The sequence below is a fragment of the Etheostoma spectabile genome, chromosome 11, assembly GCF_008692095.1.
Source record: "Etheostoma spectabile isolate EspeVRDwgs_2016 chromosome 11, UIUC_Espe_1.0, whole genome shotgun sequence".
Classification (NCBI taxonomy): domain Eukaryota; kingdom Metazoa; phylum Chordata; class Actinopteri; order Perciformes; family Percidae; genus Etheostoma; species Etheostoma spectabile.
Genome location: NC_045743.1, coordinates 19,101,715 through 19,101,990, shown reverse-complemented (window position 1 = coordinate 19,101,990; position 276 = coordinate 19,101,715).

Here is a 276-nt window from a genome sequence, read left to right as displayed (position 1 = left end):
AGCCTGTTTCTACATAGTCATTAATAAGGACATGACAACGGCAACTTGTTTTTTTGTTGAAAAAATACATTTTAGTATATTGGATTGTATGAGTTTGACAATCAACTATTGTGGACTTCACCGGAAAACAGTAACTAAACAGAGGTATGAATGAAAACAACTTTTATGCCTTTCTGTCACATCTCCAGCAGTCAGATTCACTATGTTCCCTCTGAAGGAATCACTTACAATGAACATGTTTAGAGGCTAAAAACACGTTTATAACTTGCCCTGTTT